This window comes from Saccopteryx leptura, chromosome 1 (assembly GCF_036850995.1).
Source record: "Saccopteryx leptura isolate mSacLep1 chromosome 1, mSacLep1_pri_phased_curated, whole genome shotgun sequence".
In the NCBI taxonomy this organism is placed as follows: domain Eukaryota; kingdom Metazoa; phylum Chordata; class Mammalia; order Chiroptera; family Emballonuridae; genus Saccopteryx; species Saccopteryx leptura.
Genome location: NC_089503.1, coordinates 225,951,756 through 225,975,211, shown reverse-complemented (window position 1 = coordinate 225,975,211; position 23,456 = coordinate 225,951,756). Strand labels below are relative to the sequence as shown.

Genomic DNA, 23,456 nt, shown 5'->3' with positions numbered 1-23,456 from the left:
GCAAGACCAGGGTTTTGACTGGCGATCTCAGCATTCCAGGTTGATGCTTTATCCACTGCACCACCATAGGTCAGGCCAACTTTTTTAAAAATGGAAAAGGAATTCAAATTAAGAATTCAACTATATAAAGTCAAAACACTAAGTGTTGGGATGAAAATAATGAATTAAGCAGGACTGTTATTTACCAGTACTAGGCTTTCAACCAATTTGAAGAAGCTGATGTCTACATATAATCAATTAAACACTATCACATGCAGGTACAGTGGGCTATACACTATATTAGAAGGAAATAAAACCCAGAGTGATTTGTTAAGGTGAGATGTCAAAAAAGGGTTTAAAAATTAAATACCACTTAAATTAAGGGCTACAAAATAAAAAAGACTGTACCAATTAAAAGAAAGATGTCAGTGAGGAAAAAACAATGACTACAATGCTTTTCTGAGATGCCATAGATAGTATGGGGTTTAAGCTCAGATTTGGCCAAAATGAAGAGTAGAAAGTAAAGATGGATGGGAAACAAAGTTGAGTAAGTCATAATGTTACTGTATGCCATGATTGGAAACTTTGATGTTTTACAAAATCATGGGGAAGTCTTGAAGAATTAAGAAATATTAGGGTCAGATTTGATTTTGGGGTATAGATTTAGGGTAGAGAAAGTTTCCAGGGACTTAAACAAGGAGGTGAAGAACTAAATTTAAAAAAATCCATGTAAAAGATAATGGTAACATATAGCAGGGCAGAGCCACTGGGGCTATAAAATACTCTACCCTTTGGATAAAAATTAATTGAGCCATTTCCCCAGATTTGTACATTTATATTCTGTCTGGGGAATCTCTAAGAAGAGAATAAAGTATACAATATTTCTTACATGTATTTCTCTTCATTTTTTTTCCTACAGAACATCCCATAACATTATATTTATGTGGCATACACTTCAAGAGATGCTGATGAAATATTGTTTAGCAATGGGTAAATGCTAAAGTATACATCCAAAGCAATACTAATACTATCTTCATAGCCCAAGGGACCTTGGATGAATAGTATACATTTATTACTACCAACAAAAAACCACAGAATATTATATTCTCAAAAATACAACATCCAAGTAAATATTACTATTAAAAATGGTATGTGCTATATCTGTAAACATTTCTGTTGCTATCATCTCTTTTTTCTGATTCCACTGGAGTGTGGTATATCCTCTCTCTTTTCTTGTCAGAAATACTAAATAATAGTTGGGTGGTATCAGTCAAATTTGAAGAAATACTCTGATATTGACCCTCATTCAAATATGATACCAAAAATTCAGCGGGCCAATTTAAGGGAAAAAATAAAGATAATGCTATATTTTTTATGGGGAGAGGTGACTCTTCCTTCTGGACACTTGTTGGAGAAGACGGTGAAGAATTCAGTGGGAAAACTTAACTCATTTCAAGCAGTCTTTGGAAGTTGTTTTCTCACTTTAATTCTCTGATGATAAATGTAGTATAATAATAGTTGACAGCAAGATGGTAAGAAAATATATAAATACATAGAATAAACTACTCACAGACAATCTGATCAATGCATGTGTCTGTGGCTAAGAAATCATTTCTCCCTTGATGCAAATTTAGTTCATTCTTTCTCACTGAAAAGTAATCTAACATCATTAGTCTTTCCTCACCTGGTAAAACTAACATATCACATGCAAGAGAATTCAATCCTTCTCTTGAACTGCTATACATAGATCAAATTAACTCTCAGTGAGAATAAATTATTTATGCAAATACTTCCCATTTAATAAATACTATAGAAAAGCATTTAAAACAGCTCATTTAATTATGTATATAGTAAATGTATTTAATAACTTTATAAAAATACATATATATATTTAAAGTGTGGTATTTTGTTTTTGCTTTCAATAGTTAAAAAAAACATATAACCAAAAAAATGAATAATTGTTTTATTTAAGAATAAATATGAATGATAGACTTGAATCCATAATTACCAGGTAATTAATAGTTTTTGGTATAATAAAAATAGTTCAATACTTTCTATTACACTTTTATTTTTAAAGAATTAATATCATCACTATCAAAATCTAGCATGTAATATCTTGATATCAGAAAGATACCATATTCGCCTGACCAGGCAGTGGTGCAGTGGATCAAGTGTTGGCTTGGGACACTGGGGACCCAAGTTCGAAACCCCCAAAGTCACTGACTTTAGCACAGGCTAATCTTGCTTGAGTGCCGGGTCACTGGCTTGATCACTGGCTTATGCCCAAAGGTCACTTGCTTGAAGCCCAAGGTCACTGGCTTGAGCAAGGGGTCACTGGCTCGGCTGGAGCCCCCCAGTCAAGGCACATAGGAAAAAGCAATCAATGAACTAAGGTACTGCAACAAAGAGTTGATGCTTCTCACCTATCCCTTCCGGTTTGTCCCTGTCTCTCCTTCTCTCTCTTTCTCTCTCTCTCTTAAGAAAAAGATAGCATATTCAAATATGCAAGGATTATCTATAAGAATTCAGTGTAAGGAAACAAACTGTAAAGAACTTAAAAATTCTGAGTGGTTGTCCTTTTATCTTTTCTGAAAATAAGTGGAGAGTTTACAAATGCACTTCTATTGTAATCCTAACTATCTGAAAAATAAAAATGATAAGGCTATGAATAAGTGAAGAGAAGTATGTATCATCAATTCTCCCTTGAATACAAACTATTCTCTGTACCAAATGACAGTGATAACAGCACAATTTGATTTGATTAAACTGTTCCCTCATACATAATAATTTTTAAATACACATAAACCCAATTTTATAGAATTCCCTGCTCCTCTTGTTTTACTATTGTCAATGATGTTTAGGCATGTATATTTCAATGGAAATATAAATCCTGTATATTTTGATATTGTTGCAGGCATATTGGAAGAATCATAAAAGGGCACAGTGTTAGGAAATGGATGGTTGTGCTTAGGGATAAATAAATGATCCTGTTAGATGTAAACAGTGAATAATAATGATGAAAAAGGTAGGTTTATGTCAGAGGATAGGAGCCCTTGGATTGCAGACCGATTTTTACTACATGTGATAACAGAACAGGTTTATTTTATCAAGGGGTTTCATCATCAAAGCGGCGCAGGAGGATGAATATTTGCATTCAGGTCTTGGAGAAAGTCAACACAGAAAGAAAGTAAAGAAGCAGGAAAATCAGTTAGAGGTTGTTTCTACAGTTTTAACAACAGAAATGGAAAACATTGAGAGGCTGAATGAGATGTGGGAGGCATGCTGGTGGCAGAACTGACAGATTGGAAATGATGCTGGCAAAATAAAAAGAAATAAGGTGACAGATATTCAGCTGGGATCAAGGGATAAGAAATTTAGCTGTTTCCAGGTCTTGATTTCCAAGTGAAGTGATTTACCTCTCTCTCACTTTTACTAGCTTCGCTCTTGGGAGGTAGACTTTATCTTGTAGGCAAATTTACAAAGTATAACTTGGCAACCTTGTCGCAGATCCACTCCCTCATCTTTCCCAGGAGATCCGCCCCTCTCCAGGACTGAGCCAACTCAGTGGCTTCTGCAGAAGCTTTGATTCTGCTGGGGAAGGACTTGAGCACCCGGGGATGGGTCTGGCTAATTCTGTGGTTAGGATTTTTAACACCATTAGGCTCACAAGTATAAAGCCATGTCTTTCGATCTTGATTTTATCAGTGGGGGTAGGGGGAAGCCTTTGTTGTTGAAATTTCTTGTCGCCCAAGTGAAGAGGAAGGGGTCCTATTTAGCTGCCTCCAAAGACGGCAAGAGCAGTGTCAGTGTTACTTTTCTGTAGGTTAGCTTAATATCAAGCAAGGTATTTCATACTCATCTTTTAGAAACAGACTATTTCAAACTAGATCCTGAAATACCTTTTAATTGAAGCAGTTACATAGAATCCCGAGGGCACTAGGGGAATCACAGAAGGGTGTAATGAGAGGGTAACATACACATTGCAGTTTTATTCTGACAGAGGCACGGAGTGGTGGCTGAGATTGGGAGTCATTCACTAGCTTTGGAATTATGATGCTTTATTAGCTGTGTGGCCACATTCAAGCCAGCTAAGGCATATGAAGCTCAGTTTATCCATCTATATAATGGACATACTATGATTTACCTCAATGAGGATTAAATGACATAAGTGTCACACTTAGTCCAGAGCAGGGCATATAGATTAAAGACAGTTATTAATAATAAATGGAAGGAGACAAGCTGAATATAGGGGAAAAGTTGTGCAATAAATCAGAATGAACTTATTTTAAAAGTACTAGAGAGGGTGAATAATGAGTTCAACTTTGGTTGTATTATGAGTATAACATTGGTGGAATAACTCAGAACAGCTGTAAAAGTTGAATTATACAGAAGTAAAAAATTGAATGATACAGGAACCACAAATACACAAAGATACATAGAGATGCACCATGATAAGAGTAAAACTTACGGACTGTAAGTGGACAGAGGGCATGAGCATAACATGAGTTGAGAATAAACCCCCTCCCCACCAAGAAGACTTATATCTAGCAAATGGAAAGTGAGAAGGTGAAACCAACCAAAATAAACAAACAAACACACAAAAAAACACAGAGCTCAGAAGAGAACTGCAGAATGACATAGTCACAAAAAAGGCAAGAGGGTGTCAAGATATGAAAAGGTGATCAACCATTCTTAAATACTTACACAAGAGCAATTATGATAAACACAATGGGGAAAAGTTTACATATCATTCATCCAGTTTAAATGGATTGTGTTTTCTAAAGATTATTAGACACTTGAAAACCAGCTACAAAATCATTTGGTGCAAATCAGAAGTTAAAGAATAAATAGCCCCACATTGTATGATTCCATTCATTCATAAGACATTCTAAAAAACACAAAATTATAGGAAAAATGATGAGATTAGGAAAGCGTATGACTACAGAAACTCAACTAATGTGATTTTTAGAAAGTAAGAAAACTGCTGACCCTGGCTGGTTGGCTCAGTGGTAGAGCGTCGGCCTGGCGTGCAGAAGTCCCGGGTTCGATTCCCGGCCAGGGCACACAGGAGAAGCGCCCATCTGCTTCTCCCCCCTCCCCCCTCCTTCCTTTCTGTCTCTCTCTTCCCCTTCCCTAGCCAAGGCTCCATTGGAGCAAAGATGGCCCAGGCACTGGTGATGGCTCCGTGGCCTCTGCCTCAGGCGCTAGAATGGCTCTGGTCGCCACAGAGCATCGCCCCCTGGTGCGCATGCAGGGTGGATCTTGGTCGGGCGAATGCGGGTGTCTGTCTGTCTGTCTCCCCGTTTCCAGCTTCAGAAAAGTACAAAAAAAAAAAAAAGAAAACTTCTTTGTATCTTGATTATAAAGTTTGGCTGTATACTAATGAGGTGAAAAAATAAATTTTACACAGTAAAATTTTAAAATATCAACCTTAAGGTGTTCCATAATGTAATACAGTAATTTGTAATATTGCTGAGGGAGAAACTTAATTCTGACAACTCTAAAAAAAGCATATGATGTAGCTATTTAATAATTCCATGCAATCATTTAACAACTGAATTTGGATTCAATATTTTGTCCTCTACTCACCACACACATGTGCGCATACACACATGAGCACATACGTACTTTTTTGGTAGCTGGGTTAAATTACATACTGAAGTTGTATTAGTAAACTTTAGGACTTGGGAATTCAACAGTATTCAGTAAATATATTTTTCTATTTTTGCAAGCACCATAATTATAATTACCTGGGACACCATATAAAACAATTCAATGAAAAGCAAACAGCTATCTCTGTCATTCACATTTAAGTTATAGAAATCACTGTTTAAACTAATGCTGATTTTTCTAATCCTGACATTTGAAACTCAGCACAGTTTTTGCTGATTATTATTATTATTATTATTATTATTCTTTCTTAAATTTATGACAGTCAGCAGTGGCCTGATGTTTTAAATACCCAAGTGTAAAAAATGCACAAGTCTTAGCATTCTACTAATTGCAGGAAAGTACATAGGTCATTGTCTTTTTTGGGGGTGGGGGGATTGTTCTGCTTTTATGAAAGAAAATTACTTTCACTTACACAGGCTTATCTAGGGCCATCTGGCATCATTACAGTCACAATAGAGGTTACAGGCAACATAATCCTTTGATATCAATTGTTACATTTGGGGTCAGAAAAGATTTACTTCTCTATTTCCATGGTTTCTCCTCATGGTGTCTTGTCCCTGACTATAGCAATTTCTTAAATGTAAATTTGTGTTTTCTCTCAAAGATTATTTATTAAGCATGTCAGCAGGTATTGGGGGATTTTACAAAATTACTTCAGAATATCTGATGTTAGTAAATCCATACTCATTTCTGTCTGATCACTTAAAATTCTTTTTTGATCAGTCAGTTTGAACACAGAAATATCTAGTGGCTTTACAAGTGATCAAAATAATGTTTTAATATTTGTTATATTTTATTAAATACCATTTAATTATATTCAAGTCCTTTTTTCTCAGTTTTTTGTTATCTTCATCCTCTCTTCCACATTTTTTCAGGCTCTGTAAACACCAGTTATATATTTTTCCTTTTTAAGTCCTCAGCCAGCCATAATGGACTTTAAGCTGATCCCCTGTCTTATCTTAAATTGTTCCTCTAATTCAGGATTTTCTAAAATCACTAGTGACCTGCTTCTTGAAAACTCCAAATCCCCAACTAATCCCTGACATCAGATTATTTAGAAACTTCATCTGTTGTATCAAAACAAAGTTGTAATATTTAGAAAATTGAAAACATTCACACATCTTTGGCATCTGTTTTAGTTAAAAGATTTTCTTTTCTGTTTGCTATTTTATACTTGTTGATCCTAATAGTACTATTTAAAATCTAGGATAAATATTTCAACCCAATGATATTATCCATAAATCCAAGATAATCATAGCAAGTGCTAGCTAAGGAAAAAATTTTTTAATTAAACCCTTAAATAATGATAAACAAAAATACTATTTTAAGGATATTTCTTATTTAGATAGGTCAAAAACACTAAAAAGTAATTTTTAAACATGTTTCATATGCATTTTCTCTTCTACATATTTCCATTTTTATGTCCCACAGAATAATCATTTTATAGAATTCAAGGTATCTTTCCAGTTGAGGACAGAGCCATAGACTGCATAAGAGAATAGGCAGTATTATCAGTAGGATTCTCTGGTCATCTATCCATGAAGCTTACTTAATGCTCAATGGTTCACTGAAATGTAGGAATAGTTTGATCTCACTTTGTCTTCAAAAGATATTTCTCCAACATGCTAGTATAATATCCCTTTTGGGTCAATATAAAATTATTAAGTTTCAGGGAAATAATTGCTAAAGAATATACATCTTCTCTATTTGTGGGTCAAATCTCTTAAAGATATGTCTTAGATATTTGGAAAGGATATATTATTTAGTAAGATGTGATTTTTTTTTCCTGTCTAGGCCACAATATTAAAGTTTGAAAACAGGAGGTAAAAGATAAACTTTGAAATAGCATAAATGGACTTCTAGTTTTCAGTTTCTCATGTAAGGGTCTTTTTAAGTCACCAAGCTGTCATAATTGTATGTTTCCCTGTCCCCTACCTTACCATCAAATTAGTAAAGGTCTAAGTACAATAGTTCCTTTTATCCAGGATATCACTTCTGGCCCTCATAAAAGACTTACATAGCATACACAAAGGTAAAAAAAAAAAAAAAAAAAAAAAAAGAAAAGAAAAGAAAAGAAACAATTTGAGAAGATGACACAAGAATCGAAACCACATACTTGCAGAGATGTTAGAATAATCAGACTTGGGATTTAAACCATCTCTATTAAATGATAAGGGCTCTAATGAATAACATAGTATACAAGAACAAATGAGTAATGTAAGTAGAAATAGAAATGTTAAAAAAGACCCAAAGAAATTCTAGAGATGAAAAATACAGTAACAGGAATGAAGAATGCCTTTAATGAGCATTTTAGTAGACTGGACATGGCTGAGAGTAGAGGATATGCCAGTGGAATTCTCGAAAACCAAAAAGGAAAGCAAACAAGAAATCAGGAAAACAAACAGAATGGAATATCCAAGGACAGCGTATCAACTACCAAAGGTGTAACATTTAGATAATGGGGAAAAGAGAGGGAAAAAAAACAGAGAAGTATTTGCAATAATGATGACAGAATTTCTCCCAAATTAGTATCAGACATCAAACTAAAGACCTGGGAAACTGAGTGTACACCAAGACAAGAAAACTAAATGCCAAAAAAATTAAACTGAGCCATATAATTTTCAAATTACAGAAAAATCAATTTTAAAGAAAAACAATTCTAAACAAAAACAGAGCTATAAAGCATATTGCCTAGAGAGAAACAAAGATATGAACTATATTCAGTACATCCTCAGAAGCCATGCAGCAAGATTAGCTGAGATAACAAATATGGAAGATTGAGGCCAGATTCAGCCCATGTCCCCATATCAGTTTAGAATGTTAGCCTCTCTTTTCTCTTCCTCTATTCTGTCTTAGGAAACAAATTTGATAGAAAACAGTGCAAAACGGAATCTAAAATTGAGTTCACCTTCTACAGAAAGTAAAAGAGCAATAGAAAAATGGTTTAAACAATATAATTTAAATATTTGCTGGCCTTAAGCTTATAACACCAGTTAATTAAATTGGGCTTTCATTTACGTGCGGCCACTTATGGAAAATGTAATGTTTCAGAAATGAGATAAATTTATATACAAAAACATTTTAATAAAGTATTCTTTTTTTTTCTTTTATTATTATTTTGTTTTTGTATTTTTTCTGAAGCTGGAAACGGGGAGGCAGTCAGACTCCCGCATGCGCCCAACCGGGATCCACCTGGCACGCCCACCAGGGGGTGATGCTCTGCCCATCTTGGGGCGTCGCTCTGCCACAATCAGAGCCATTCTAGTGCCTGAGGCAGAGGCCACAGAGCCATCCTCAGCGCCCAGGCAAACTTTGCTCCATTGGAGCCTTGGCTGCGGGAGGGGAAGAGAGAGACAGAGAGGAAGGAGAAGGGGAGGGGTGGAGAAGCAGATGGGCGCTTCTCCTGTATGCCCTGGCCGGGAATGGAACCCCAGACTCCTGCACACCAGGCAGACGCTCTACCACTGAGCAAACCGGCCAGGGCCAATAAAGTATTATTTTTAAAGATATTTAGAACATACCACATTTCTCGAAACCAATATTTTTCATTTTGATTAAAAATCTCTAGAGTGTTTATTATGCTATAAAGGCCTTGGGTTCTTTTTTTTTTTTTTTTTTTTTTTTTTTTCATTTTTCTGAAGCTGGAAACAGGGAGAGACAGTCAGACAGACTCCCGCATGCGCCCGACCGGGATCCACCCGGCACGCCCACCATGGGGCGGCGCTCTGCCCACCAGGGGGCGATGCTCTGCCCATCCTGGGCGTCGCCATATTGCGACCAGAGCCACTCTAGCGCCTGGGGCAGAGGCCGAGGAGCCATCCCCAGCGCCCGGGCCATCCTTGCTCCAATGGAGCCTTGGCTGCGGGAGGGGAAGAGAGAGACAGAGAGGAAAGCGCGGCGGAGGGGTGGAGAAGCAAATGGGCGCTTCTCCTGTGTGCCCTGGCCGGGAATCGAACCCGGGTCCTCCGCACGCTAGGCCGACGCTCTACCGCTGAGCCAACCGGCCAGGGCCAAGGCCTTGGGTTCTTATCAACTTCATATTCTGTACTATACAAATGTAAGAAACTATTATATCACCCTGGCCAGGTGGCTCAGTGGATAAAGTGTTGACCTGGCATGCCAGAGGTCACAGGTTTGACTGCCTGTCAGGGCACATAGGAGAAGCAATCAATGAGTACACACTAAATTGAACAACAAAGTGAAACAATGATTTGATTGCATCTCTCTCTCTTTAATAATGGAACTTTTTACAAAATTACTATAACAAAAACATTCTGAAAGTATTAAATATTAACAAAAGTCTTTTCCTTTATGTCTCTCCATGTTACTAAGTGTATTTTATTAAAAGAAAAATATATTATCAACACTATTCTCACTAAATAAGAATTTTATAAAACAATTACAAAAAAAAGATTTTTATCTCAGCTAAATGGGTAAAATACTCTTTGTGTGTGTGTGTGTGTGTGTGTGTGTGTGTGTGTGTGTGTCTTTTTATGAAGTGAGAAGTGGGGGAGGAAGGCACAGACAGACTACTGCATGCACCTGACCAGGATCCACCTGGCATGCCCACCAGGGAGCAATGTTCGGTCCCTCTGGAGTATTTGCTCCCCTGCAACCATAGCCATATCTAGCGCCTGAGGTGGAGGCCATGAAGCCATCCTCAGCACCAGGCCATCTTAGCACCAATGGAGCCCTGGCTGCAGGAGAGGAAGAGAGAGACAGAGAGAAAGGAGAGGGGAAGGGTGGAGAAGCAGATGGGTGTTTCTCCTGTGTGCCCTGGCCAGGAATCAAACCCAGAACTTCCACACACGGGACTGACTCTCTACCACTGAGCCAACTGGCCAGGGCCAAATACTAATTTTTAAAAAATATTTAAAAAAATATCTGAAATTTCTCCTTGTCCTGTTTTGAGCTAATGGAGGAGTTATTGAAAGAAATGATAGGAGGAGTTATTGAAAGAACTTAAAAATAATATAACTGGCCTGACCTGTGGTGGCGCAGTGGATAAAGCATTGACCTGGAATGCTGAGGTCGCCAGTTCAAAACCCTGGGATTACCTGGTCAAGGCACATATGGGAGTTGATGCTTCCTGCTCCTCCCCTCTTCTCTCTCTCTCTCTCTCTCTCTCTCTCTCTCTCTCTCTCTCTCCCTCCTCCTTCTCTCCTCTCTAAAATGAATAAATAAAGTCTTAAAAAATAAATAAATAAGAAAAAATAATATAACTAACTAGTTAGAAGTCTTAACCTATTCTTTTTTTTTAATCAAGAATTATTTAATACCAACTCTTAGGCTGGACATGAAGCAACAGCAATGCTACAAAATTTCTCTCTTTAAGGAAATTGCTCAATGCAATGTACAGATGATGGATCATAGAACTACACACTTGAAACCTATTTAATTTATTTAAACAATGTCACCCTAAAAATGTGGAGGCTAAATAGATAATTAAACAAGACCCTTAATTTATTGTCTATAAGAGACTCACCTTGGATTGAATAATACACACAGACTGAAAGAATTAAGGGGTGGAAAATGATACTACATGAAAATAAAAACAAACATAAAGATAAACTGAAGTAGCAATATTTATACCAGACAAAACTATCTTTAAAACGAAGACTATCAGGGAGACCTAGAAGGACTCAGCAGTTCCACTTCTAGGATTTTATAAAGAAACCCAAAACACTAAATTGAAAAGACATATACACCCATACATTCATTGCAGCATTATTTATAATAGCCAAAGATATGGAATCAATTTAATCATATATCAACAGATGACTAGATAAAGTAGTGAATATATACAATGGAACCTTACAACCATAAAAAAAAAAAATGAAATCTTGCCATCTGCAACAGTATGGTGAATCAAGAAGGTATTGTGCTGAGTGAAATAAGTCATATAGAAGAAGACAAATGCCATATGATATTACTTATAGGTTCAATCTAGGAAGGATAAATGATGATGGAAGGAGACTTGATTTGGGGTGATGAGTGTGCAGTGTAGTGTACAGATGAGTATCATGGAATGGTACACCTGAAACTATCTAATTTCATTAATCAATGTCACCTCAATTAATCCAATTAAAAATAAAAAGATAAAAAACAAAATAAATGAACAAGCAGAACAGAAACAGACTCATAGATATAGAAAACATTTTGACAGTTGTCAGATGAAGGTTTGAAAATGTGTGAAATAGGTGAAGGGACATAAAAGTATAAATTGATAATTACAGTACAATCATGGGAATGAAAAGTACAGCATAAGACATAGTCAGTAATATTATAATAACTATGATAGACAACCACAAATGAGTACATCTACATATGATCTTTGTTACCTGTATCTTACAGTAAATTAATAATAATTCATTTAGCATAACATTCAGTATATTCTGAAAGGTTCACCACCTTTGTAGTATATTCTGGGGTTACATTTCTAATGCAGAAGAAAAAGGGCATGCTCTGTTTTAGGTTATACACATGCTATATCTGATCTTCAAACACATCAGAAATATTTGATTGGCAATTCATGAATCTCTCTGGGTTGGTCATCAACAGAACACTTCTGATATAAGCTTTCTCTACAAAGATTATAGTATTGATGAAACATTTTTGTGTTTAAATATATTACTCAAGCTTGGTCAATTTGAGCTTTAAAATAAGTAAATTTATGATGGCTAGCATTTTATTGGCTTCATAATTTACAGGTAATGCAATATTTAATGGATCTGAAGAAAGCCTGTGCAGCAAATTCTCAAATCCCAAATCCCATAACAGCATTAGCAGGTAAGGCTGAGAGTCATTTAACCTAAATTAATGTTGCATGTTTTTAAGGGTATCAGACAGTTATTTAAGTACAGATAAATTAGCATTCAGACTACTGATCAAGAAAGAAAAATAACAGCAGTAAGAACACCAAAAACTTAATGCTGTTTCATACACTATTGCCAAGCTTGTCTCATCACAATTCAGGCACATTTTGGATCAATTATGATTGTTTCATAACTTAGTGTTTCCATCTACTTTTGAGCCTCTATGTACTATCTATCTATCTATTTAACTATCTTATTTATACTATATTAGGCTCTTTATTTCCTTAAATGTTTCTAAGACCTTTTTATCTTTTGCTATTACATCCTTAGTGGTAACTATAGCATCTTTTAAACATATTTAAGATCCACCTCGCTTAATATTTTCTAAGATTTAGTCTACTTTATTTTCTAGTATTTTTCTACTTTAATACATACATTATTAAAACTGATGAGCAATATCATTTATTAGTTAAATATTCACTCGTATTCAACTGGTAATCTTCCAACTTAATTAAATTTCTCTTTAAAACTAGTCTTCATAAGACTGATTACCTACCATTAATCCTCAGTAGTAAAATGTTCAGCAGGGACCACACCTACTAATAATTTATTAACAAGTGAGACAGTTAAGTTTAGAAAGGATAATACTTTATCAAGATATCAAGATTCATTTAGTCCCTATGTAGTAATATTCACTAAAGTTTATATTTCTTTGTCTCTTTTTTCCTCCCATTAATTCATTGACTTCACCAAAGTCCAACTGGAAGTTGTTTCAGTAACATAGACAGTAAGAAAAGATTCCAGCTGCCTGGTGTAGTACTGAATCATGTAAGATTTAGCAAGTTGATACAGTTTCATTGTTATTCATCTTTGCCTCCTGTGTCAGCAAATGGAAAGGAAACTCAATTTTGATGAACGGCATGAGCTGGAAAGCTAAGGAAGTTCACATGCCACAGTTTGTTTGATGGTACCCAGTAATGTACTTTACTAAGCTATAGGTTGATGGCACACTGAATTTTAGATGTAAGATGATGTCAGATATCACACAGATCAAGTTTGAATGGACCTTAGTAGATGTCCTTTTTTTTCTCTGTTAACTTCTTTCTCTATTAATGTGAAACAAATCATCTTAAAAAATATATCTATTCGCCTGACCAGGCGGTGGCACAGTGGATAGAGAGTTGGACTGGGATGCGGAGGACCCAGGTTCGAGACCCCAAGGTCACCAGCTTGAGCACGGGCTCATCTGCTTTGAGCAAAGCTCACCAGCTTGGACCCAAGGTCACTGGCTTGAGCAAAGGGTTACTAGGTCGACTGAAGGCCCACGGTCAAGGCACATATGAGAAAGCAATCAATGAACAACTAAGGTGTCCCAATGAAAAACTGATGATTGATGCTTCTCATTTCTCTTCGTTCCTGTCTGTCTGTCTCTATCTCTGACTCTCTCTGTCTCTGTAAAAAAAAAAGTACCTATTTATTTATTTCCAGTATTATTTTGCATAAAATGAGAAAAAAATGAGTGAAAGTACTTTGGAACCAGTAAAATGAAGAAATATTCATATTCACAATCTGTGTCCTTTTATCTTTTTCTATCAATTTGTCACCCTTTTTGGTTGAACATTGAAATTATATGTTGTGTCTTTAATGCAAACAGCTAGTATCAAATAGGACCCTGATAATGCTGAATTCATAGATGAAATAGTTGGTGTTGCTTTAATCTTCCTTCCCTAGAACCTCATAATCTTTTCAGTCTAAAATTCTATAGTTTCCAAGTTACTTTAATCAATTTTAGTTTTTATCTTCATTAACTATGATATTGTCAATATTTGGAGTTTCAGTTGTCAATTCAGTCTGTTCCTTACTGCTTCTAAAGTGTTTACTATGTATTTACACTTCTTTATTCTATTTGGTTTTATTTGGTCAATTAAATCTCCCTTTTCAACTCATTCATTGTTTCTCTATGCTATTCTTTTTTTTTTTTTTTTTTTTTTTTGTATTTTTCCGAAGCCAGAAACGGGGAGGCAGTCAGACAGACTCCCGCATGCGCCCGACCAGGATCCACCTGGCATGCCACCAGGGGGCGATGCTCTGCCCATCTTGGGGCATCGCTCTGTTGTGACCAGAGCCATTCTAGCAGAGGCCACAGAGCTATCCTCAGTGCCCAGGCCAACTTTGCTCCAATGGAGCCTTGGCTGCGGGAGGGGAAGAGAGAGACAGAGAGGAAGGAGAGGTGGAGGGGTGGAAAAGCAGATGGGCACTTCTCCTGTGTGCCCTGGCCGGGAATTGAACCTGGGACTCCTGCATGCCAGGCCAACGCTCTACCACTGAGCCAACCAGCTAGGGCCTCTATGCTATTCTTAAAAAATTAATTCCTGATTATAGAATTTTATTTTCTTAGTTTTGCTATTGTTCTTTCCTACCCAGAATAGGATTAAGAAAATTCAAAAAGCTCTGTTATTTTCATAAAAGGCATAATGTTATTCTATTTGCAGGAGTATTAGGAAAATTTCAGAAAAGACAATTTACTTGCCAGGAGAAGTACTCTGGTAGTATAACAGTAATACTTACTAGTATAGTATAGCATTATAAAATACTATAACTATTATAGCAATAATAATAGCTAAAGATGATTTATACATTTGATTTCAAATCTCTATGTCACTAATTACTTCAGTTACTAGATGCTGATCTTATTCAAGTAATTATAATCTCATAAGTAAAATAACCTCTTGTAAATTAAATGTGGTAATACCACATAATCTATGATGGCATTTTATGTTTTAAGCAAATCCACATTTATTGGCATACTGTCAGAAATCAATAAATTATAGATGTTTTATCAGTTATTTGGTGGAACTTTTTGAAAAAATAAATATTCCATCTTTATGCTACTCATCATTATGATTGAATTAGCACTTTACTAATGTTGTACAGTTTATCCCATCTGAGATTTTATAAGCCCAACTATTAAGTAAAGATACAGAAATCTGAACTTGTGCTAAGATTACAGACCTTGTTCTGCTCAGACAGATGATAAAAAAGATGTAGCCCTTCTCAGATTTCTCTACTCACCTCACACTCATTTCCTTCTCAATACCTAAAGCTAATGATACTACCCTCTCTCTCTTCCACACAAGTTTCTACCGACAAAGAAGCCATTTGAATGACTGACTTTGGCAGTGTAACTTCAATATGTTTTGACCTGGAAGTATTACTTCCAGTCCTCATTAACCATCTGTGTCCACAGAAGATTTTGTTTCTCTTATATGCTTGTTCTTGAGTATCTTACACTTGAGTGTCTTACACTCTAGTATCCTGAGATTATAAATTTCTGTGCTTTCATTTTATTCATGTCATTATTTAAAATACCACCTGAAAGTATAAAATGACTACCAATAATTTCCTTATTTTCTACTAAGTTCTCAACATACACAAGCTTTTGTTTGTTTCTTCTTCTAGTGACAGTCCCATACAAACTGAATGCTTGCTTTGTTATGCAAAGAAATCAATCATTAGTCACATTATTTTAATTATTAAAATAATTCAAGATGCATTACACTCTGTTCATAAGTCTTGGTTTTAAAAAACAAGGGTCAAAGTATGTAATTTTGTGTAATAATTTGTAATTCTCAGTTCACATTCATTACTACAGGACACCACCAAAGTTTTTTCTTTGCCACTGAAATTATAATCCTAGCTGTCTTCTAAATATATAAACCTTGTAGGTCTATAGTTTCAAATATATATAAAATATATGCATCCATATATTCTCACAGCTTTTAAAATGTGAAGAATTAACCCAAAATTAACTCAAGGTATTTCATATAATTTTTTGACAATTTTTACATCATACTATAAATTCATTTACTAACTTATACACATATAGAATATCATCAAATATATATCATATTAAAATGTTAATAAATGTTTTAGGTATGTTATTCTGATAATTTAAATTAATAGTTAAAAAGAATACAAATGGAAATAATTTAGGTTTGTTTAAAAAATATGTCAGAAATTGAGTAACATTTTGTACCAATATTTTACGTTTTATTTAACTTTTCATTAAAATAATTATTGCAATATTTCCGTGAATATTAAAATACATTTACCATAATGTTGCATCCTCATGCTGCAGATATTTAAATCTTTTTCTTGCAAAAAAACAAGAAAAACTATTTTTAGTATCATACAAGTCTATGTTTTTTCACCATAGCTAAAATTTCTGTTTTAACACTTAGTCATACAGTAAAAAAGATGAATGTATTCCCTTTACAGCCATTTACCATCTGGTTAAGCAAATACACTTAAAGATACTTCTGCAATTGTGATCAAGTAACAGCAGATCTAAGAGCAGGCAGAGCTTGGACTCTAAAATGATTGTACAGCTGTAGTTGGCATCATTAGAGACCAATAAAATCTTTATGTTCCGTTTGGATGGCAAAGACCTTTATCAAAGAGAAGCTTGAATGGCTAAATAACAGAGAAATGATCCATTTAGCAGTTGTTTTAAATTTAAGACAGATAATGGAACTTCTAAGTCATAATTAGCTTTTAACACTGGAAAGATTGTTTTCAAATTCTATATTCCATTCTAATATTTTAAACTTGTCATCTCACTATAATTTGTTGGTTAGGGTTTGCTTCATTTTTCTAATGTTGTCATCAGGGTAAGCTAAAGCTATCAAATTATCCTTACAGCTAAGCCACTGGAATTATCAGAATGTTTCCATACTATTTCTAATTAAATAGCACATTAAAAAAAATGACTAAAAGTCTTTTGCCTAGTAAAAACTAAGCAGACATGCATTTTTTTTTCTTATCAGGTAATTCAGAATTGTTTCCCAACATTGGATATATTTATTGCATTCTCTGTTACGAGTGTAATTCCAAAGTAGCTATATAAAGTCTATTAAAACAAAACAAATGAGCACAGCATACTGCTGACTGATTTGCAGTATCAGCAGTAATCCCTCAGAAATCACTCTTACACCTTTCCAGTGCTCTAAGTTGACATCGGCAATTTTTGTTAATTGGTATTTTTTCCCTTTCTCTAAAGATTCATATTCTAAACCGGAGGGTAAAAACAGCTTTTTACTTCATTAGTCAGACTTTTCTAAAGAATGCCTGCAGAGATTCAATTCTTTCTGTTGTAAAAATAAATAAATAAATAAGTAAAGGTGTTCTGAATTCTATTTCTATAGGCTAAATTAATAATATTTTTGAAGTTTGGAGCTAGTATACAGTTCTAAGTTTTAGAATTTTACATGAAGAGGATATTACTACTCCTTTAACTCGATGTGATATATATGGATGAGGAAAGTTAATGCTAATTTGAGTGCTTAGAAAATTCACACAGTAAGAGGTGGAACATAGATTGATATCAGGCCTCCCTGATTCCAGAATTCCAGTTCCTCTTCATCATGCTATCAAGTAATTAATCCTGGTTTTAGAAAAATCAGAATTCTTCATGCTCACATAACTACAGGACCACCACCAATGTCTATTTTAATGTAGTATTTGAACAACTCAAAAAATTTTATTTTTGGTCATCTTTCTTTCTTTGTGGACAAAGATACACACACTTCTTTGAAATGTATTTCAGTAGACACACATGCATACTCGCAAACTAATTCACGTGGTGCATATTTACACTATATCCCATATTGATCATGAAGCTTCTGTAGACAGGATATTATTTTCTTCAAGAATGTGCACAATATTTAGCAAAGCTCTCCTAGCTCTATCAGTACTTGTGAAATGTAAACTGAAGCTTAGAGAAATCATTCTAATTATAGTTCACAAGTTGCTATGTGACATGCACTGTGCTTTGTCAGTTACATGCATCAGTGTTCAATTAGCACAGCAACCTTGTAGGGTAGGAACTGTTACTATCTCCATCCATATTTCAGATAAGAAATTTCGACTTGAAGTTTTAGCTAACTTGCTCACCATTGCACAGCTAATAAGTAGTGGAAGCACAACAAGCCGACCACAGTGCCCGTTCTCTTAACCACTTAGCTACACTGTGCTCCATTGCTATTATTTCAGAATTATGTTAGAAATGCCCTTTCTGCATGAATAAGAAAAAATCTATTGTTACAGTTCTTTCTATCTTTCAATTAAGCATTAATTTGTAAAAAAAAAAAAGGTATTATGCATCGTTTTTTATTTAGAACCAGTTTTTAAGTGATGTTTATGACTAACATTTAACTGAGGAGCTCAGTTAAGTTCTAAGACTTGCTACAGTGTTAGAAAGAAGCAGAAATTGAGCTCAGTTATGAGAGAAATATGAAGCTAAATTTACACAGATTATTTTTGAGTTGCCTGAGAACTTCTACACAGCAATTGTGATGATGATGTGATATATGATATGTCAGAGCAGAAATATAGCAAGAAGCAAAAAAATAAAATAATAAGGTGAATAATTTCAAATTACTTTAGAGCATACTTAACTTTGTAACAAACACTGTGATGAATACACTTATACATTCTAGTGTTTTAATCTTCACTAAAGTCTACTGGGATTATTTTTCACATATCACATGTGCACAATATTTTTTGTGTGTGTTCTACTCATTGACCAGAGAACCACTGACTTCTAAGTGACAGTGGTGGGATTCAGAAGTACTCCAGATTTCAGAGTTTGTACTTTCCATGCACCACCAACTAAAATACAATGTGACAATATTGGGCTTTATAAAGGACACCAGACTGCCATCTGAATTACAAGAGAGTAGTAGTTTTCTTTTCATCTACATGGCCATGGAAACATACAGTAGATACATATAATCAGTCTGTGTCAAGATAATTAATACATCAAGTACTAAAGCCTTAATATTTTTGATATGTTAACATAACTTCTGAATTGTATAATAATGCTAAACTCTCAAAAAATAATGCCAACAATTTTATAAGCAACTTTTTTTGTATCTTCATTGTTTTGCTCCCAGAACTAGTTCATTCCATGATGAATGGTGAAAATAATAGGTAACATGTTAGATTGAAATACAAAATTGTTTTTTTTGGGTGAAAATGGTTGAATATTAGCAATTTCTTCAAACTAATAATATTCTATTTTTTAAAATGTCTGTGTTAATCTTAGTTATTAGGTAATACTTATTATTCTCCACCAATATTCTAATGCTTTATATGAAATTTTTATTTAAATTTTTTTTAATTTATTTATTCATTTTAGAGAGAAGAGAGAAAGACAGAGAGAGAGAAGGGGGGAGGAGCTAGAAGCATCAACTCCCATATGTGCCTTGACCAGGCAAGCCCAGGGTTTTGAACCGGTGACCTCAGCATTCCTAGGTTGACACTTTATCCACTGTGCCACCACAGGTCAGGCTATTTAAATTTTTTATTTAATGCTTGAGAGATGTTTACCACCCCAACACACACTCCCAAGTTATCACTAGAAAAGCAGATTAATGCAACTGGGAAAAGTTCCTATTTTCAATTTTGTTTTATATAATATTAAGAATTAGTTTTCACTTCTCAATAAACATTAATGATTATAATATATAACAAGGAGTTTGCATTTAATAATGCTGCAGCTGCAGAAGCTAATAATACAAGAAAATTTTAATATCTTAAACCAGAGAACTATTAAAATTTTCTAATTATATAATCAGGTACTTACATAATTTCATAAAAAGTGTACTTATAAAAAAAGATTGCATTTTTATTTATTTAATACTTTTTAGATTATAGGGAATTTTATTTTGTGTATTTACATTTTACCTTTTTAATTCCAATGTGCAAGGACATACAGATAGATAAATAGATAGACAAATAAATACCTAAAAGGCACTGTAAAATCAGTTTAACATATAGAATCATAGGCTTTTTAACCTGATAAATAGTATTTATTCATCTGAGTTCAAAAGTAAAGACAAAGATTCCCACAAATATGGTTTTCTGTATAGATAAGCCTTAGCCAAATTACTTTTCTCTGTTTTACACAATGATAGAGATAAGTGTTTTAATTTTTTTTAATATATCTTATTTTAAATGGTCAAGCAAGGGGACATAAACTTGCCCACCAATATGAAGTTTACAGATGTTTAAATGGTGAGGTCTAATTGGTCAGCAAAGTTGTGCTATTCACCCTAGTGAAAGGTGACAACTGTGTATAATAAACACCTTTTCAGATTTTGTGTGTATGTGTTTTCAATAGGTGTTATTCAGATATCAAATCCTAAGTACTAATACTTTCTTATATAGTTCATTTCTCTTTTTTTCTTCTTTTAGTCAGGTTATTAACTCTTCTATAAATTTCTCTCCTCATCTTATGCACCATCACTTTTAACAAATTTAAAAGACATTATTGATATGACCGGCGCTAAGTGTTCTATTCAAATAGTTTGAATATACCTGTCCTCAGGTTAGGTATAGCTTATTAAAACACCTTTATTATAACTATATTAGAATTTTAGAAAAATGTGTTTTTTAGCAATAGCAAACATATGACATAAATTATTTGTATAGTGCCAAAGACTTATAAAAATTCTTATCAAAGGTATCTTTGTTATTAAAGTCACATTGGACTGTGTCCCAAATTAGATTTCAGTGTTTACTAAGGTTCATGGAACATTTTTTGCTTTAGTCATAGGCAATATGTCACTTTGGGGGAAAATACATGAATTTTCCCACAACGTATTTAGTTTTTTTTTACTTCAAAATCCAGAGTTGCATAGATTAATAACTAACTAAAATTCAGATACTAAATGTCCTTGGCCACTGAAGCCCTTACTGTGTTACTGTGGATCTCACACCTATTATTAAAGTCTTCAGTTCTAGACAGTCGAAGGTGAAAGGCAGAGTTATGACAGTGACCAAAACTGTGTTACTAGACAAACTCAAGAGTCAAACAAGGGGCATTGGGGGAGCTGGTGGGGGAATTCAATCAGAAAAAATGAAAAATTTCTTGAAATGTCCTAAAATGCATTAGAATAGTCCTGTATGGAATAAAACTTATTTTTTAAAATAAACTCAAATTATAAAACTTTAAATATTTTTTAACTATCATTAGAATTTATGGATTTGTTAACTTAGAAATTTACAAAAAATAATATTCTGATAGAAGCTGTCAAATTCATGGGTGTTGGTACTTAAATGCCAATCTCAGCATGAAATTGCAGGTGCACAACATAGGAGAGATGATTGTGTGTCTTAAAACACAATTAAGGATTAAAGAAAATCATTCCTTGAGTGGCTCACAATTTAATTTATTCAAGTGTTTTAGGATTTGATAATTAGAAATAAGTTTGTTATCTCAAAATTTTACCCATTATTGATTAATGCTTAGATCTAATTATTTAAAATATTTTATTCATCTTTTTCACAGAATAAGTAAAATTTATTGTTGAAAATTTCCTTCATTGTAAATTATTTATATAAAGCAATACTGATAGTGTTTAGTTTACACAAATTTTTCTTTTTCTTTTTCTTAGCAGTAAAGGTATGTTTGGTATACAGCAAAAATTCAGACCATAAAGAATGCTTATATGCTATTCTTAGAAAAACAACAACAAAATAAAATAAAACCCCAAATACACACCCATTTTTACTCAATGAAAAAAAAATGTTAAAGTAATAATGATTTGACTATAATATGCATGTTACTATTTCTGTTCATATAATTTGTTACTTTATGTTAAAATCACTGCACTTCTGGCCAGTCAAGTTTTGAGGCACATAAGCATAACAGAAATGCTATTCTAAAAAAGTCATTGTTCAGGCCCTGGCCGGCTGGCTCAGTGGTAGAGCGTTGGCCTGGCGTGCAGGAGTCCCAGGATCGATTCCTGGCCAGGGCACACAGGAGAAGCGCCCATCTGCTTCTCCATCCCTCCGCCTTTCCTTCCTCTCTCTCTCTCTTCCCCTCCTGCAGCCAAGGCTCCATTGAAGCAGTTGGCCCGGGCACTGGGGATGGCTCTATGGCTTCTGCCTCAGGCTCTAGAATGGCTCTGGTTGCAACAGAGCAACGCCCCAGATGGGCAGAGCATTGCCCCCTGGTGGGCATGCCGGGTGGATCCCAGTCGGGCGCATGCGGGAGTCTGTCTGACTGCCTCCCTGTTTCCAACTTCAGAAAAATACAAAAAAAAAAAAAAAAAAAAAGTCATTGTTCTATTGTTATACTATCTAGAAAAATAAAGATTACTAATGTTATTGTAAATGTTCAAGTTTTATATCAATATGTATACATGTACCTATACATTACTATTTTTAAATTTATATTTGTAAATTAATTTTTGTTTACTATTATACATTTATTGTATGACTATCACAGTAATGAGCAAGTTGAGTGCTTTAATCACACTGATATATAAAATTTACTTTATAAGAAAATCAGATAAAAATAAGTCACCTATATTAAGATGTGTAAAATAAAAACATAAAATAATTAGAAATTTACCTTATAATAAAGTAAACTAGAAAAAACATATTCGTCAAATAACAATCCTTATATGGAAGATATTCTTTCATATTAGAGCTGCTTTAAAAATTTTTTTAATCTTTTTTTAAAAATATATTTTGTTTATTGCTTTTACAGAGAAAAGGGAGAGAAAGAAAGTGAGGTAAGCCCAGGAAGCATCAATTTGTAGTAGTTGCTTCTTTTACGTGCCTTGACCTGGAGAGCCCAAGGTTATAAACTGGAGACTTCAGCATTCCAAGTTGATGCTTTATCCACTGTGACACCACAAGTCAGGCATTTTTTGTTAATTATTTAATTTAATTACAAGAATCACAGACAATTTTAGTGAACAATAACATGTATCTGTAATGCAACTTCATGTGTAACAGGTGATGTTCGGTCAGAAACAACGGGAGTTTGTATGTTTACCTAAAGATGCTATGACTACATCACCAACATTCTCTGTTTAAGGAAGATTCTCTTGTATGGCTTGTTTTTATTAATAGTCCTCTCTTATCTGCAGAAGATATGTTCCAAGACCTACAGTGGATGCCTGAAACCGCAGACAG

General features: G+C 34.4%; 1 protein-coding gene across 4 annotated transcripts in view; it reads right to left on the bottom strand.

Moving 5' to 3' along the window:
- The window catches only part of FSTL5 (follistatin like 5), a 703,822-nt gene that overhangs the window by 417,185 nt on the left and 263,181 nt on the right, over positions 1 to 23,456 (bottom strand). The window contains exon 1 of one of the 4 annotated variants that reach the window (XM_066387231.1): positions 208 to 211. The exons of the other annotated variants lie outside the window; for them this stretch is intronic. The gene's annotated coding sequence lies outside the window, so the exon portion shown is untranslated. Of the gene's footprint in view, positions 1 to 207; positions 212 to 23,456 lie in introns of those variants that run through there. 4 annotated transcript variants of the gene reach the window in all.